Consider the following 11642-nt stretch of genomic DNA (forward strand, 5'->3'; position numbering starts at 1 on the left):
CTTCTGTCTTCTACTTTTCTTTTCCTCTGACACCTCAAGGAATCTCTATACTGTGACATAGATTCCATATTTTCTTGTTTTCTCTCTCTTTCATATGAGCAGGAACAAAGACAAAGGCATTCTTGTTGAAGCTGACCCTGAACCTGAAAGGACCTGACCGAATTCTTCAAGGAAAAAGAACCCATGGCAGCCGAAAACAACAACAATGCCAACAATGCAAGGAAGGTGCTGGGTGACTTCACTGCACCTACTCCCGACTTCTATGGGAGAAGCATCTCTATCCCTGCCATTGGAGCAAACACCTTTGAGCTTAAGCCTCAATTAGTTTCTCTAATGCAACAGAATTGCAAGTTCCATAGACTTCCAATGGAAGATCCTCATCAGTTTTTAGCTGAGTTCTTGCAAATCTGTGACACAGTCAAGACTAATGGGGTAGACCCTGAGGTCTATAGACTGATGCTATTCCCTTTTGCTGTAAGAGACAGAGCTAGAATATGGTTGGACTCTCAGCCTAAAGAAAGCCTGGACTCTTGGGAAAAGCTAGTCAATGCCTTCTTGGCAAAGTTCTTTCCACCATAAAGATGGAGTAAGCTTAGAGTGGAAGTCCAAACCTTCAGACAGAAGGATGGAGAATCCCTCTATGAAGCTTGGGAAAGATACAAATAATTAATCAGAAAGTGTCCTTCTGACATGCTTTCTGAATGGAGCATCATAGGTATTTTCTATGATGGTCTCTCTGAACTATCCAAGATGTCTTTGGATAGCTCTGCTGGAGGATCTCTTCATCTGAAGAAGACGCCTACAGAAGCTCAAGAGCTCATTGAAATGGTTGCAAATAACCAATTCATGTACACTTCTGAAAGGAATCCTATGAACAATGGGACAAGTCAGAAGAAAGGAGTTCTTGAGATTGATACTCTGAATGCCATATTGGCTCAGAACAAGATATTGACTCAACAAGTCAATTTGATTTCTCAAGGTCTGTCTGCAATGCAAAATGCACCTGGCAGTACTAAGGAAGCTTCATCTGAGGAAGAAGCTTATGATCCTGAGAACCCTTCCATGGAAGAGGTGAATTACCTAGGAGAACCCTATGGAAACACCTATAATTCTTCATGGAGAAATCACCCAAATTTCTCATGGAAGAATCAAGAGAGACCTCAACAAGGTTTCAACAACAATAATGGTGGAAGAAACAGGTTTAGCAATGGCAAGCCTTTTCCATCATCTTCTCAGCAACAGACAGAGAGTTCTAAGCAGAATACCTCTGACTCAGCAACAATGGTCTCTGATCTAATCAAAACCACTCAAAGTTTCATGACTGAAACAAGGTCCTCCATTAGGAATTTAGAGGCACAAGTGGGACAGCTGAGCAAGAAAATTACTGAACTCCCTCCTAGTACTCTCCCAAGCAATACAGAAGAAAATCCAAAAGGAGAGTGCAAGGCCATCAATATGGCCGAATTTTGGGAGGAAGAAGAGGCAGTGAACGCCACTGAGGAAGGCCTCACTGGACGTCCACTGGCCTCCAATGAGTTCCCCAATGAGGAACCATGGGAATCTGAGGCTCAAAATGAGACCATAGAGATTCCATTGGACTTACTTCTGCCTTTCATGAGCTCTGATGAGTATTCCTCCTCTGAAGAGGATGAGTATGTCACTGAAGAGCAAGTTGCTAAATACCTTGGAGCAATCATGAAGCTAAATGACAAGTTATTTGGAAATGAGACTTGGGAGGATGAACCCCCTTTGCTCACCAAAGAACTGGATGACTTGTCTAGGCAGAAACTGCCTCAAAAGAGGCAGGATCCTGGGAAGTGCATGGATGAATCTATCATCCTTGGCAGACCCTTCCTAGCCACAGCAAAGGCTGTGATTGATGTTGATAGAGGAGAGTTGATCATTCAAGTGAATGAAGAATCCTTTGGGTATAAGGCTCAAGGATATCCCTCTGTCACATTGGAGAAGCATGAAGAGCTTCTCTCAAATCAGAGACAAACAGAGCCCCCACAGTCAAACTCTAAGTTTGGTGTTGGGAGGCCACAACCAAACTCTAAGTTTGGTGTGAACCCCCACATTCAAACTCTAAGTTTGGTGTTGGGAGGTTCCAACATTGCTCTGATCATTTGTGAGGCTCCATGAGAGCCATCTGTCAAGCTACTGACATTAAAGAAGCGCTTGTTGGGAGGCAACCCAATGATTATATTTTATATATTTCTCTTTGATATTTTATGTTTTTGTAGGTTGATCATAAGAAGTCACAAAATCCATTGAAAAAGCAAAACAGAATGAGAAACAGGAAGAAAAACAGCACACCCCTGGAGGAAGATCACTGGCGTTTAAACGCCAGTGAGACTAGCAGTTGGGCGTTTAACGCCCAGTCTGGCACCATTCTGGGCGTTTAACGCCAGAAAGGGGCACCAGACTGGCGTTAAACGCCAGAAAAGGGCAAGAACCTGGCGTTAAACGCCAGGAATGGGCACCAGCCCGGCGTTTAACGCCAGAATTGGCTCAAAACGTGATTTTTGACGCCATTTGGTGCAGGGATGACTTTTCCTTGACACCTAAGGATCTGTGGACCCCACAGGATCCCCACAAACCCCTCACCTATCAAATCCCATCTCTCTCTTCACCACTCACCTCCATAAAACCCCACTTATCTCACCATCCAACTTCAAACCACTACTTCTTCCCCTTTTGGCCTAACCACAAAGCCATCTCCCTCTCCTCCATTTCTTCTTCTTCTACTCTCTTCTTCCTTCTTTTGCTCGAGGACGAGCAAACCTTTTAAGTTTGGTGTGGTAAAAGCATTGCTTTTTGTTTTTCCATAACCATTTATGGCATCCAAAGCCGGTTCAACTGAGAAGGCATGACCTCAAGCCCATCTCTAAGAAAAGGATGGAGCAAACAAGAGACCCCTCTCATCAAGAAATCCCTAAGATATCTCAAGGGATGCACTTTCCTCCACAAGACTATTGGGAGCAACTGAACACCTCCCTAGGAGAATTGAGTTCCAACATGGGACAACTAAGGGTGGAGCACCAAGAACACTCCATTCTCCTCCATGAAATTAGAGAAGATCAAAGGATCATGAGAGAGGAGCAACAAAGACAAGGAAGAGACATTGAGGAGCTCAAGCATTCCATAGGATCTTCAAAAGAAAGAAAGAGCCGCCATCACTAAGGTGGACCCGTTCTTTAATCTCCTTGATCTTTATTCTTCTGTTTTTCGAAAATTATGCTTATGTTTGTCCATGTTTGTGTCTTATGATCATTAGTGTCTTAGTGTCTATGCCTTAAAGCTATGAATATGAATCCATCACCTTTCTTAAATGAAAACTGTTTTTATCACAAAAGAACAAGAAGTACAGGATTTCAAATTCATCTTTAAAACTAGCTTAATTAGTTTGATGTGGTGACAATACTTTTTGTTTTCTGAATGTATGCTTGAACAGTGCATATGTCTTTTGAATTGTTGTTCATGAATGTTAAAATTGTTGGCTCTTGAAAGAATGATGAAAAAGGAGACATGTTACTGAGGATCTGAAAAATCATAAAAATGATTCTTGAAGCAAGAAAAAGCAGTGAATACAAAAAAAAAAAAAAAACAAAAGAGAAAAACAGAAGAATGTGATCCAAGGCAATAAGAGTGTGCTTAAGAACCCTGGACACCTCTAATTGGGGACTTTAGCAAAGCTGAGTCACAATCTGAAAAGGTTCACCCAATTATGTGTCTGTGGCATGTATGTATCCGGTGGTAATACTGGAAGACAGAGTGCTTTGGGCCACGGCCAAGACTCAATAAGTAGCTGTGTTCAAGAATCATCATACTTAACTAGGAGAATCAATAACACTATCTGGATCCTAAGTTCCTAAAGAAGCCAATCATTCTGAACCTCAGAGGATAAAGTGAGATGCCAAAACTGTTTGGAGGCAAAAAGCTACTAGTCCCGCTCATCTAATTTGGAGCTTAGTTTCATTGATAATTTGGAGTCTATAGTATATTCTCTTCTTTTTATCTTATTTGATTTTCAGTTGCTTGAGGACAAGCAACAATTTAAGTTTGGTGTTGTGATGAGCGGATAATTTGTACGCTTTTTGGCATTGTTTTTAGTATGTTTTTAGTAGTTTGAGTTGAGTTTTTAGTATATTTTTATTAGTTTTTAGTTAAAATTCACTTTTCTGGACTTTACTATGAGTTTGCGTGTTTTTCTGTGATTTCAGGTATTTCTGGCTGAAATTGAGGCCTGAGCAAAAATCTGATTCAGAGACTAAAAAGGACTGCAGATGCTGTTGGATTCTGACCTCCCTGCACTCGAAGTGGATTTTCTGGAGCTACAGAAGCCCAATTGGCGCGCTCTCAACGGCGTTGGAAAGTAGACATCCTGGGCTTTCCAGCAATATATGATAGTCCCATACTTTGCCCAAGATTTGATGGCCCAAACCGGCGTTCAAAGTCACCCTCAGGAATTCCAGCGTTAAACGCCGGAACTGGCACCTAAATGGAGTTAAACGCCCAAACTGGCATAAAAGCTGGCGTTTAACTCCAAGAAGAGTCTCTACACGAAAATGCTTCATTGCTCAGCCCAAGCACCACACAAGTGGGCCCGGAAGTGGATTTTTATGTCATTTACTCATCTCTGTACACCCTAGGCTACCAGTTCTCTATAAGTAGGACCTTTTACTATTGTATTTTCATCTTCGTTCTTCTGGTTCCCTCTCTGGGGCCGAAACCAATGATCACTCTTGTTCTTATGTATTTTCAACGGTGGAGTTTCTACACACCATAGATTAAGGTGTGGAGCTCTGCTGACCTCGAGTATTAATGCAATTACTATTGTTCTTCCATTCAATTCCGCTTGTTCTTGTTCTAAGATATCACTTGTTCTTCAACTTGATGAATGTGATGATCTGACACTCATCATCATTCTCACCTATGAACAAGGTGACTGACAACCATTCTTGTTCTACAAGCAACCAAGGCTTAGTGAATATCTCTTGGATTCTTTAATCGGAATCTTCGTGGTATAGGCAGGACTTGATGGCGGCATTCAAGAGAATCCGGAAGGTCTAAACCTTGTCTGTGGTATTCTGAGTAGGATTCAATGATTGAATGACTGTGACGTGCTTCAAACTCTAACCTGCTGGGCGTTAGTGACAGACGCAAAAGAGGGATTCTATTCCAGCAGGGGCGGGAACCAAACCGTGATTGGCCGTACTGTGACAGAGTGCGTGAGCATTAGCTTTCACTGCGAGGATGGGAGGTAGCTGCTGACAACAGTGAAACCCTACACGAGCTTGCCATGGAAAGGAGTAAGAAGGATTGGATGAAGACTGTAGGAAAGCAGAGAGACGGAAGGGAAGGCATCTTCATACGCTTATCTGAAGCTCTCACCAATGATATACATAAGTATCTCTATCTTTATCTTTATGCTTTATTCGTTTATCACTATACCCATTTGAGTCTGCCTGACTGAGATTTACAAGGTGACCATAGCTTGCTTCATACCAACAATCTCCGTGGGATCGACCCTTACTCGCGTAAGGTATTACTTGGACGACCCAGTGCACTTGCTGGTTAGTTGTGCGAAGTTGTAGTGATCACAATTTCGCGCACCAGTTAGCCATAGGGTAGCTACTCCATACCATCCACAGACAAATGGGCAAGCTGAAGTCTCAAATAGAGAACTCAAAAGAATCCTGGAACAGACTGTAATTAAGCATAGAAGGGATTGGGCAAGAAGCTTGGATGATGCTCTGTGGGCATACAGAACAGCATTCAAGACCCCTATAGGGACCTCTCCATACCAGCTTGTGTATGGAAAGGCATGTCACTTGCCAGTGGAACTGGAACATAAGGCCGACTGGGCAACCATATTCCTGAACCTTGATGCCAAGTTAGCTGGAGAAAAACGATTGCTTCAGTTAAATGAGCTAGAGGAATTTAGACTCAATGCTTTCGAGAATGCAAAAATATACAAAGAGAAAGAAAAAAGATGGCATGATAAGAAATTGTCATCCAGAGTCTTTGAGCCAGGGCAGAAAGTTCTGCTATTCAATTTTAGGCTCAAATTATTCCCCGGGAAATTGAAATCCTGGTGGAGAGGTCCATATGTGATTACAAGTGTATCGCCATATGGATACGTAGAGCTTCAGGATAATGACTCTAACAAAAAGTTCATTGTTAATGGACAGAGAGTTAAACATTATCTTGAAGGCAATTTTGAGCAAGAACGCTCAAAACTGAGACTTGATTAGAGCTCAGTAATAGTCCAGCTAAGGACAATAAAGAAGCGCTTGCTGGGAGGCAACCCAGCCATTCACAAAATTTAATTTTATTTGTTTTCGCTAATTAATTTTTACAGGTATAGGTCAAAGTATCTTCAAAAGGTAAAATAGTAATTGATTGAATTCACAGAGTTACAAGGGAATTTGGAAGCTCACTGGCGTGAAAAAGCCAGTAAGAAACGTTTTAGGCATTGAACGCCCAAAAGAAGCATCCACTGGGCGTTCAACGCCAGTAAGGATAGCCATCTGGGCGTTGAACGCCAGAAAGGAGCATCTTCTGGGCGTTGAACGCCAGAAAGGAGCATCTTCTGGGCGTTGAACGCCAGAAAGAAGCTCCTTCTAGGCGTTTAATGCCAGAATTACAGCATCCTGGGCGTTTAGAAAAACACCCAGTGACAAAGGACTTCCTGGCGTTTAACGCCAGAAAGAAGCAATAGCTGGGCGTTGAACGCCCAGGAGAAGCAGCAATTGGGCGTTAAACGCCCAAAACATGCAGCAGTTGGGCGTTTAACGCCAAGATGGTGGGGAGGAGGTAAAATTCGTTTTTCTTTACAAATTTTCTAATTTTTTATGTTTCAAATCATGATTTCTTGCATAAACATGTTTCAAAATGTCATCCTTCAAATCAAAATAGTTCTCTAAGAACCCTACTTTATAAACTCCCTTTTTCAAAAATAATATAGCTTCATACATAAACATAAACCTTTTTCCAATCCAATCCAACTCTTTTTCCATTTTTTCTTTCAAACTTAATTATCTTTTAAAATCTTTTTCAAATTAAAAATTCAGATTCATTTTTAAATATCATTCATATCTTTTTAAAATTATATCTTTTTCTTATCATATTTATCTTTTATCTTATATCTTTTTCTTATTTTCGAAATCCCACCCCCTCCCTTTATATCCACTTTCGGCACCCCTCTCATCATCCACCATTCCGCACTTGCTCTCCTCCTATCCCTCTCCTCTCTTTCCTTTTGCTTGAGGACAAGCAAACCTCTAAGTTTGGTGTGCTTATCCGTGATCACAAAAACATACTCACGTTGATCATGGCCCCTAAAGAAAAACAACCCAACCCAAGAGGCAAGAAATAGAATATTCCAAAGCCACTTTGGAATCAAGGGAAGTTCTTAACTAAAGAACATTCAGACCATTACTACAAAATAATGAGTCTAAGATCAGTGATCCTGGAAGTCAAGTTCGATCTGAAAGAAGATGAATATCCGGATATCCAAGAACAAATTCGAAACAGGAACTGGGAAATCCTAGCTAATCCTAAAACGAAAGTGGGAAGGAACATGGTTCAGGAGTTCTATGCTAATCTATGGCAGACAGACAGGCAAAGAATAATTGGAGCTGCCCTCTATGATCATCGGACCTTAGTCAGAGGAAAGATTGTTCACACCCATCCTGACAAAATAAGGGAGGTCTTTAAGTTCCTCAACTGAAAGATGACCTAGACTCCTTTAATAGGAGAATGATGAGGGTAAACAAAGGCCTGGACAAGATTCTAGAGGATATATGCATCCCTGAAGCCAGGTGGACCACCAGCACCACTGGCATCCCAAATCAACTCAAAAGAGAAGATCTCAAACCAGCTGCCAGAGGCTGGCTGGACTTCATTGGGCGTTCTATATTGCCCACCAGCAACCGTTCTGAAGTTACTGTTAAAAGAGCAGTGATGACTCACTGTATCATGTTGGGAAAAGAAGTAGAAGTCCATCAACTGATCTCGTGTGAACTATACAAAATAGCAAACAAGAATTCCAAGGATGCCAGATTGGCCTATCCAAGTTTATTTTCTTTGCTCTGCAGAGATGCCGGAGTAAATAATGGAATAACTGAGTATATCTCAGTTGAGAGGCCAATCACTAAAATATCAATGGAAAGACAACAGCTGCAGGATGATCCAATCAAGAGGAGAGCACAAGAAGTCCTCCCAGAACTTCCTCAATTCGAATATTGGGAACATCTTGAGGCATCTATTTCCAAGTTGCAAGAAGCTATGAACCAAATAAAGGAAGAACAGAATAATCAAAGTAGCATGCTTTGCAAACTGCTTAAGGAACAAGAAGAGCAAGGGCGTGATTTAAGGGAGTTGAAGCGCCAGAAATTAATCCTTGAAGGACCAATCACCCCACAGATCAGAGGAACATCCACTTCCCAAAACACAGGTTGTTAAGTTCTAATTTTAGCTTTAACTCTGTGATAATGTTATTATAGAAATTTACCTTAGAAGTTATACAGTAGTAGGAGTAGCAATTAGCATATCTATTCTGGTTTTATTTCCAATTAAGTTATAATTTATTTTTCTCATCATCATCAGACATGAATAAAATAGTAGATTTTTAGAATAAAGAAGTAATTTATATTTTTCGAGTTCTTAATAATAAAAATTATAATTAATTATATGTGGTGGCAATACTTTTTGTTCTCTGAATGAATGCTTGAACAGTGCATATTTTATCCTGAATTTTACGAATATTGGCTCCTGAAAGAATGAGGAACACGAAAAATATTATTGATGATCTGAAAAATCATGAATTTGATTCTTGAAGCAAGAAAAAGCAGTGAAAAAAAAAATTTACAAGGAATCATTGGATCAAGAAAAAGAACAAAAGCCAATAGCCCTTAAAACCAAAAGGCAAGGGTGAAAAGGATCCAAGGCTTTGAGCATCAGTGGATAGGAGGGCCCAAGGAAGTAATTCCAAGCCTAAGCGGCTAAATCAAGCTGTCCCTAACCATGTGCTTGTGGCATGCAGGTCCAAGTGAAAAGCTTGAGACTGAGTGGTTAAAGTCGTGATCCAAAACAAAAAGAGTGTGCTTAAGAGCTCTGGACACCTCTAACTGGGGACTTTAGCAAAGCTGAGTCACAATCTGAAAAGGTTCACCCAGTCATGTGTCTGTGGCATTTATGTATTCGGTGGTAATACTGGAAAACAAAGTGCTTAGGGCCACGGCCAAGACTCATAAAGTAACTGTGTTCAAGAATCAACATACTACACTAGGAGAATCAATAATACTATCTGAATTCTAAGTTCCTATGGATGCCAATCATTCTGAATTTCAAAGGATAAAGGGAGATGCCAAAACTGTTCAGAAACAAAAAGCTACAAGCCCCGCTCATCTAATAAGAATCTGAGCTCCATTTAAAACTTTGAGATATTATTACTTCTTAATTTCTTTTCATCCTATTTTATTTATCTAGTTACTTGAGGACAAGCAACAGTTTAAGTTTGGTGTTGTGATGAGCGGATATTTTATACGCTTTTTGGGGGTAATTTCATATAGATTTTAGCATGTTTTAATTAGTTTTTAGTAGAATATTATTAGTTTTTAGGCAAAAATCATATTTCTGGACTTTACTATGAGTTTGTGTGTTTTTCTGTGATTTCAGGTATTTTCTGGCTGAAATTGAGGGAGCTGAGCAAAAATCTGAGTTAGGCTGAAAAAGGACTGCTGATGCTGTTGGATCCTGACCTCCCTGCACTCAGAATGGATTTTTGGAGCTACAGAAGTCCAATTGACGCGCTCTCAATTGGGTTGGAAAGTAGACATCCAGGGCTTTCCAGCAATATATAATAGTCCATACTTTGCGCAAAGATAGACGACGTAAACTGGCGTTCAACGCCAGTTTCATGCTGCTGTCTGGCGTCCAGCGCCAGAAACAGGTTACAAGTTGGAGTTCAGCGCCCAAAACACGTTACAACCTGGCGTTCAACTCCAGAAACATCCCAAGCACGTGAGAAGCTTTAGTCTCAGCCCCAGAACACACCAAGTGGGCCCCAGAAGTAGATTTCTGCACCAATTATCTTAGTTTACTTATTCTCTGTAAACCTAGGCTACTAGTTTACTATTTAAACAACTTTTAGAGGATTACTTTGCATCTCATGACGTCTATAGAACTGGATTTTATATTCCTTGGCAGCATGAGTCTCTAAACTCCATTGTTGGGGGTGAGGAGCTCTGAAGCGTCTCGATGAATTAATGAAATTGTTTCTATTTCTCCATTCAAATGTGTGTGTTCCTATCTAAGATGTTCATTCGTGCTTAATTATGAAGAAGGTGATGATCCGTGACACTCATCACCTTCCTCAATCCATGAACGTGTGCATGACAACCACCTCCGTTCTACATTAGATTGAATGAGCTTCTCTAAGATTCCTTAATCAGAATCTTCGTGGTATAAGCTCGAATTGATGGCGGCCACTCTTGAGGATCCGGAAAGTCTAAACCTTGTCTGTGGTATTCCGAGTAGGATTTAAGGATTGAATGGCTGTGACGAGCTTCAAACTCGCGATTTCTGGGTGTGATGACAAACGCAAAAGGATCAATGGATCCTATTCCAACATGATTGAGAACCAACAGCTGATTAGCCGTGCTGTGACAGAGCATCTGGACCGTTTTCACTGAGAGGATGGGAGGTAACCACTGACAATGGTGACACCCTACATACAGCTTGCCATGGAAGGAACTTTATATGCAATTGAGTTGAATATTACATTACAGAAATTCAGAGGGCAAAGCATCTCCAAAACTCCAACATATTCTCCATTATTAAAGTAACAAATATTTATTTCATGCTCTTTTATTTTTCTAATAATTCCAACTGATAATTTTAATTGATATCCTGACTAAGAATAATAAAATAAACATAGCTTGCTTCAAACCAATAATCTCCGTGGGATCAACCCTTACTCACGTAAGGTATTACTTGGACGACCCAGTGCACTTGCTGGTTAGTTGTGCGAATTGTCAAAGAGTGGGATTGCATTTTGTGCACCAATCCCTAATGATTTTGGTGCTCTTATCCTTAGTTGCTCCCAATAATTGTATGGAGGAAAATGTATTCCCTGAGGTCCCTAATGATTTTGGTGCTCTTATCCTTAGTTGCTCCCAATAATTGTATGGAGGAAAATGTATTCCCTGAGGTATCTCAGGGATCTCTTGATGAGGGAATTCCTCATGCTATCTTGATATGCAGTCAAATGCTCTATTACTGAGCTATGGACCCTTTAAGATGAATTTTTCCATCTCCCTTGACTCAGAGGTGGAAGCAATTGTCTTCCCTTTTTCTTCTTCTTTTTTTTTTTGAGGTTTCTCTGGCCTTAGGTGCCATCAATGGTTATGGAAAAGCAAAAAGCTATGCTTTTACCACACCAAACTTAGAATGTTGCTCGCCCTCGAGAAAAAGAAGAAAGAATAGAAGAAGAAGAAGAAGATATGAAGGAGATAGAGGAATGTGAGTATTCGGCTATATGAGTGGGATTGGGTGGGGAAGAGATTTTGAATTTTGAAGGTAGGTAGCGTGTATAGGGAAGAGTGGATGGATGTGAGTGGTGAGTGGAAAACAGA

The 11642-nt window shown here is 40.7% G+C and overlaps 1 non-coding gene across 1 annotated transcript; it reads right to left on the bottom strand.

Moving 5' to 3' along the window:
* Nucleotides 1-588: 588 nt before the first annotated feature.
* Nucleotides 589-696, bottom strand: LOC130983333 (small nucleolar RNA R71). Its single transcript, XR_009087329.1, has one exon. It is a non-coding gene; the product is annotated as a small nucleolar RNA R71 (small nucleolar RNA).
* Nucleotides 697-11642: the final 10946 nt, after the last annotated feature.

This window comes from Arachis stenosperma, chromosome 5, assembly GCF_014773155.1.
Source record: "Arachis stenosperma cultivar V10309 chromosome 5, arast.V10309.gnm1.PFL2, whole genome shotgun sequence".
Lineage (NCBI taxonomy): Eukaryota > Viridiplantae > Streptophyta > Magnoliopsida > Fabales > Fabaceae > Arachis > Arachis stenosperma.